Source organism: Taudactylus pleione, unplaced genomic scaffold (genome assembly GCF_031769625.1).
Source record: "Taudactylus pleione unplaced genomic scaffold, aTauple2 ptg000016l, whole genome shotgun sequence".
In the NCBI taxonomy this organism is placed as follows: Eukaryota; Metazoa; Chordata; class Amphibia; order Anura; family Myobatrachidae; genus Taudactylus; species Taudactylus pleione.
Window position 1 is genome coordinate 23,726,391 of NW_028284418.1, and position 6,850 is coordinate 23,733,240.

Consider the following 6,850-nt stretch of genomic DNA (forward strand, 5'->3'; position numbering starts at 1 on the left):
TAAAATGACCCAGTTTGATCCGGTTTGTAGATCAAACTAGATGAATAAATAAAGGTCCAAAGTGTCTGCACTTGCAGCAAAAGAATCAAGTTTTGGGTGCTCAATTAGAGACAAGTAAAGCCCAAATTAATAACAAATTGGAATCGGCACTCACCAGGTAGCTGACAAAAAATATTCAATTTAATTACCCATCCTTGCAAAGTGACAAGGGCGGAGCTACAGTCGTGCAAGACTGGCACGCCTATGATAGAGAGATTAAATGCCAGTTGTCTGATGTGAACACTTATAACAAGGTTGATGTCAGTCCCATGATTAGAGTGAAACGTAAAGTTGACTCTGCCATTGATTTGGCATGCCAACATGGTTGGATTGACGAGAGGGTCGCCAGTTAGTTAAAAGTGTAACATCTAGTGTGTCCGATATTATACATGCTACCTAAAATCCACAAACAACTGGTTGACCCTCCAGGCAGACCGATAATATCGGCTCGCAATTCTACCTTGCAACCTTTGGCTCAATTTGTTGACTCATTTTTGCAATCTGTTGTTGTTAAGATGCCCAGTTATGTGAAGGATACAAACGATTTTCTTACCTGCCTTAAATCGTTGACATGTCTTCCAGACTCTATATGGTTGGCTACATTGGATGTATCCTCGTTGTACACTGTGATTTCGCACGATGGCGGTTTACAGGTGGTTAAACAGGCTCTTACAAACAACAAATATCATGGTCCTCTAGTTGAATTTCTGTTAGAACTTACCGAATTAGTTTTGACCAATAATTATTTTCAATATGGCAACAGTTATTTTGTACAACGCAAGGGCACCGCTATGGGTCCAATTTGGTGCCGGCGTATGCCAACTTGTACATGGCACAATTTGAACAGACATACATTTTACCTTTGTTTGGGTCAAAATATTTATTTTACAAACGCTATATTGATGACTTGTTTTTGATTTGGTTGGATTCTGAGGCTCAATTTATGGACATGGTCGGCTTTTTAAATGAATTGGATTCTCCTATAAAATTCACTAGTCAAATACATCACTGTGAAATTAATTTCTTAGATGTCACAATTTATTGTGATGGCAGCATTCTGGCACCACCCTCTACAGGAAGGATACGGATCGCAACACTCTTCTTTATTCTACGAGCCAACATCCAAGTCATTTGAAAGAAAGTTTACCAATTTCTCAATTTTTGCGTGTCTTCAGGAATAATTCCTCAGCTTTACAAGCGGAAACACAGATTGCTGGCATGACACAGCGATTTTTGGAACGAGGTTATTCGGATATGACTTTACACAGATGTCTATCTAAGGCAAAAAAACGGCACTCACAGACAGGTCTGATGGAAAATCCTAGATCGGATTCAACAAGGATGCTTTTCACGAGCACCTTTGATGCAAGCTCCCATTATGCCAACAAAATTGTTCATAAACACTGGCCGATAATCACATCGGATAGTGAATTAGGAGCACTTGGTAAAAAGCCGCCTTTGTGTGCTTATCGACGTGGTCCTAACCTTCGAAACTTTTTAATGCGGCCCACTATGACACCAAAAGCAAGAGCCAATACTTGGCTGTTTAACCAGAAGATGGGATGTTTTACGTGTCCGGATTGCACGACCTGTCGGTCATTATTGACTGGGCCTACCTTTGCTCACCCGCATAATGGTAGAAGGATAAAAATAAAACATAAGTTGCATTGTCTTATGGACTTTATTAAATACATTCTTATTTGTCCATGCATACTTTATTATGTCGGGATGACAAAAAGATCCTTCAGGGAACGAATGGCGAATCATCGCTCATCTATCAGAATGGCACCAGACACACAGAGAACTGATAAACCTGTGGCATTACATTTTTTACAAGTTGGACATTCGGTGTCCAGTCTGAAATGCATGATGATAGATCATATCCCTGTTTTGAGAAGAGGTGGTGACCGGGAAGTTGCTTTACATAAATGTGAAGCAAGATGGATTTTTGAGTTAGACACTTTAGTCCCTAAGGGACTTGATGAATCCAATCCACTTAACGTTTTTCTGAAATGAATTATTTTTCAATATCCCTATGGGAGTTTTTTTTTTTTCTTTTTTTTCTTTGTTTAATTACCTCTGTACACTATATTGTTTATATTATGCATGTTGTTTCTTTAAATGTTGGGTGTCATGTAATATGCTTACATATATACCGATATCAATTTTTAAATTAATATCTTGTTGCACTATAGGTATCCATTCATTTACATATTTTTTAAATGATGTAATTATCCTCCCGACCATTAGGGGGGTGTGATTAATTTTTCTGATTGTGCTGTATGCTCTTCATTTCCGGGCTAATGTATGCTATTGGAATCATTAGAGCTGTGGATTCCTATTATTGTGGCCACTATACGCGCAGATCGCGTTTACTGTGTGCTTGGGTATGTACTATCTGTTTATAGTGAGCAATCTGCCATTTCCGTGATTAGTGCTTGCGTTCCACTGAGTTGGAGCGCTTGCAACTTCCGGGTTGATTTGCTGTATTCCATGTCCTCTGTGCGCGACTTCCGGTTGAGGGTATGCGTTCCACTGCTTTAGAACGCATGGAACTTCCGGTAATAGTGCTTTCACTGTTTTCTCATTTTATTATTCCATTTAGGAGTTATATTCGACGCTACTATAGCGGTTAAACTCTGTGTTAGTGAGTGGTTTGCTTTACTGTTGTCTTGGATGTGTATATTTAGATTTATTGTAGGTATATGGACTATGTCCCAGCAGGCCCTGTGTTTTGTGTGGGCGGAGTCCTGCTTAATAGATGTGGGTATATATGTCAGCTAGTGGTGATGGTGTTCAGTCTCTCCTTGGTTGTCAAGCTGTAACATGTCTGATGCTATGTCCTGATGAAGGTCCTCTATTGGACCAAAACGTAGACTACTGCACTTTACGGCTCTATGCACTTTTCTTCCATCAAGGATGGGTAATTAAATTGAATATTTTTTGTCAGCCACCTGGTGAGTGCCGATTCCAATTTGTTATTAATTTGGGCTTTACTTGTCTCTAATTGAGCACCCCGAACTTGATTCTTTTGCTGGAAGTGCAGACACTTTGGACATATATATATATATTAGGGTGAGCGGGTTCGGATTTCTGAAATCCGAACCCCCCCGAACCCCCCCGATCCGAGTCTGATCCGAGTCAGGCTCGACTTTTCCCGCCTGACTCGGATCTGAAATCGAGGCAAAACGTCATCATCCCGCCTTCCGAGTCTCACGGGTTTTGGATCCTATATAAGGTACCCGCGTCGGCGCCATTTTCTCACTCGGCTGTGGACAGTGAAGAGGGAGGGTGGGAGTTAGGGCTGTGTAGTGTAGTGTAGTGTAGTGCTGCTGTTGTCCACTACTTCAAAGTCCATAGGGGCTGGCTGTGTTGTGCTGTGCTGCTGTTGTTAATAGGGGCTGTGTCCACTACTTCAAAGTCCATAGGGGCTGGCTGGACTGTGTTGTGCAGTCAGTTCTCCATAGGGGCTGTGTCCACTCCAAAGTCCTGTGCAGTGTCCCAGTCCTAAAGGAGTGCTGTAGTGTTGTCCAGGGGGTGCTCTGTCCATCAGGGGTGCTCCCCCCAAGTGCTAAAAAAATAATATATTTTCTGTGTTTGTGAATTGTGTGCGCAGGAGCCGCACGTGCATCAACAAAGTAGTGCCAAGCGTGCGCCTGTGTCATAAGTAAAGGGCCGGCTGGCTTGACCGTTAAAGGGTGCTGTAACCCCCGAAAGTACACTCCAGTCCAAACCAAAAAAAAATTATTTTCTGTGTTTGTGAATTGTGTGCGCAGTAGCCGCACGTGCATCAACAAAGTAGTGCCAAGCGTGCGCCTGTGTCATAAGTAAAGGGCCGGCTGGCTTGACCGTTAAGGGTGCTGTAACCCCCGAAAGTACACTGCAGTCCAAACCAAAAAAAAAATTATTTTCTGTGTTTGTGAATTGTGTGCACAGTAGCCGCACGTGCATCAACAAAGTAGTGCCAAGCGTGCGCCTGTGTCATAAGTAAAGGGCCGGCTGGCTTGACCGTTAAGGGTGCTGTAACCCCCAAAAGTACACTCCAGTCCAAACAAAAAAAAAAAATATTTTCTGTGTTTGTGAATTGTGTGCGCAGTAGCCGCACGTGCATCAACAAAGTAGTGCCAAGCGTGCGCCTGTGTCATAAGTAAAGGGCCGGCTGGCTTGACCGTTAAGGGTGCTGTAACCCCCGAAAGTACACTCCAGTCCAAACCAAAAAAAAAATTATTTTCTGTGTTTGTGAATTGTGTGCGCAGTAGCCGCACGTGCATCAACAAAGTAGTGCCAAGCGTGCGCCTGTGTCATAAGTAAAGGGCCGGCTGGCTTGACCGTTAAAGGGTGCTGTAACCCCAAAGTACACTCCAGTCCAAACCAAAAAAAAAATTATTTTCTGTGTTTGTGAATTGTGTGCGCAGTAGCCGCACGTGCATCAACAAAGTAGTGCCAAGCGTGCGCCTGTGTCATAAGTAAAGGGCCGGCTGGCTTGACCGTTAAGGGTGCTGTAACCCCCGAAAGTACACTCCAGTCCAAACCAAAAAAAAAATTATTTTCTGTGTTTGTGAATTGTGTGCGCAGTAGCCGCACGTGCATCAACAAAGTAGTGCCAAGCGTGCGCCTGTGTCATAAGTAAAGGGCCAGCTGGCTTGACCGTTAAAGGTGCTGTAACCCCCGAAAGTACACTCCAGTCCAAACCAAAAAAAAAATTATTTTCTGTGTTTGTGAATTGTGTGCGCAGTAGCCGCACGTGCATCAACAAAGTAGTGCCAAGCGTGCGCCTGTGTCATAAGTAAAGGGCCGGCTGGCTTGACCGTTAAAGGGTGCTGTAACCCCCAAAGTACACTCCAGTCCAAACCAAAAAAAAAATTATTTTCTGTGTTTGTGAATTGTGTGCGCAGTAGCCGCACGTGCATCAACAAAGTAGTGCCAAGCGTGCGCCTGTGTCATAAGTAAAGGGCCGGCTGGCTTGACCGTTAAGGGTGCTGTAACCCCCGAAAGTACACTCCAGTCCAAACCAAAAAAAAAATTATTTTCTGTGTTTGTGAATTGTGTGCGCAGTAGCCGCACGTGCCTCAACAAAGTAGTGCCAAGCGTGCGCCTGTGTCATAAGTAAAGGGCCGGCTGGCTTGACCATTAAAGGGTGCTGTAACCCCCGAAAGTACACTCCAGTCCAAACCAAAAAAAAAATTATTTTCTGTGTTTGTGAATTGTGTGCGCAGTAGCCGCACGTGCATCAACAAAGTAGTGCCAAGCGTGCGCCTGTGTCATAAGTAAAGGGCCGGCTGGCTTGACCGTTAAGGGTGCTGTAACCCCCGAAAGTACACTCCAGTCCAAACCAAAAAAAAAATTATTTTCTGTGTTTGTGAATTGTGTGCGCAGTAGCCGCACGTGCATCAACAAAGTAGTGCCAAGCGTGCGCCTGTGTCATAAGTAAAGGGCCGGCTGGCTTGACCATTAAAGGGTGCTGTAACCCCCAAAGTACACTCCAGTCCAAACCAAAAAAAAAATTATTTTCTGTGTTTGTGAATTGTGTGCGCAGTAGCCGCACGTGCATCAACAAAGTAGTGCCAAGCGTGCGCCTGTGTCATAAGTAAAGGGCCGGCTGGCTTGACCATTAAGGGTGCTGTAACCCCCGAAAGTACACTCCAGTCCAAACCAAAAAAAAAATTATTTTCTGTGTTTGTGAATTGTGTGCGCAGTAGCCGCACGTGCATCAACAAAGTAGTGCCAAGCGTGCGCCTGTGTCATAAGTAAAGGGCCGGCTGGCTTGACCGTTAAGGGTGCTGTAACCCCCGAAAGTACACTCCAGTCCAAACCAAAAAAAAAATTATTTTCTGTGTTTGTGAATTGTGTGCGCAGTAGCCGCACGTGCATCAACAAAGTAGTGCCAAGCGTGCGCCTGTGTCATAAGTAAAGGGCCGGCTGGCTTGACCGTTAAGGGTGCTGTAACCCCCGAAAGTACACTCCAGTCCAAACCAAAAAAAAAATTATTTTCTGTGTTTGTGAATTGTGTGCGCAGTAGCCGCTCGTGCATCAACAAAGTAGTGCCAAGCGTGCGCCTGTGTCATAAGTAAAGGGCCGGCTGACTTGACCGTTAAAGGGTGCTGTAACCCCCGAAAGTACACTCCAGTCCAAACCAAAAAAAAAAATATTTTCTGTGTTTGTGAATTGTGTGCGCAGTAGCCGCACGTGCATCAACAAAGTAGTGCCAAGAGTGCGCCTGTGTTATAAGTAAAGGGCCGGCTGGCTTGACCGTTAAAGGGTGCTGTAACCCCCAAAGTACACTCCAGTCCAAACCAAAAAAAAAATTATTTTCTGTGTTTGTGAATTGTGTGCGCAGTAGCCGCACGTGCATCAACAAAGTAGTGCCAAGCGTGCGCCTGTGTCATAAGTAAAGGGCCGGCTGGCTTGACCGTTAAAGGGTGCTGTAACCCCCGAAAGTACACTCCAGTCCAAACCAAAAAAAAATTATTTTCTGTGTTTGTGAATTGTGTGCGCAGTAGCCGCACGTGCATCAACAAAGTAGTGCCAAGAGTGCGCCTGTGTCATAAGTAAAGGGCCGGCTGGCTTGACCGTTAAAGGGTGCTGTAACCCCCAAAGTACACTCCAGTCCAAACCAAAAAAAAAATTATTTTCTGTGTTTGTGAATTGTGTGCGCAGTAGCCGCACGTGCATCAACAAAGTAGTGCCAAGCGTGCGCCTGTGTCATAAGTAAAGGGCCGGCTGGCTTGACCGTTAAAGGGTGCTGTAACCCCTGAAAGTACACTCCAGTCCAAACCAAAAAAAAAATTATTTTCTGTGTTTAGCCGCACGT